Source organism: Etheostoma cragini, unplaced genomic scaffold (genome assembly GCF_013103735.1).
Source record: "Etheostoma cragini isolate CJK2018 unplaced genomic scaffold, CSU_Ecrag_1.0 ScbMSFa_4109, whole genome shotgun sequence".
Classification (NCBI taxonomy): domain Eukaryota; kingdom Metazoa; phylum Chordata; class Actinopteri; order Perciformes; family Percidae; genus Etheostoma; species Etheostoma cragini.
The window spans coordinates 19,653-19,906 of record NW_023268447.1 but is presented as its reverse complement, the minus strand read 5'-3'; positions in this window follow the sequence as shown (position 1 = coordinate 19,906).

The following is a 254-nucleotide window of genomic DNA, read 5'->3' as shown; positions in this document are numbered from 1 at the left end:
GGGGTGCACAATATATCTAATCAGTATCGTTATCGCGATATCACGTTGCTCGATATCATTATCAAAAGTCTCTCCATAATTCGTTTTTTATGCGTCCCGTCCGACACGTAGACCGAGTTCTGAAGGAAAATGAAAATGGAGCGTAAGTGCGTCGGAGGGCGGAGCCAGGAGGGCGGGGCCAGGGGGGGGGACAGGATGGCAGGCCAGGAGGGCGGGACCAGGAGGGCGGAGCCAGGGCGGAGCCAGGAGGGCGG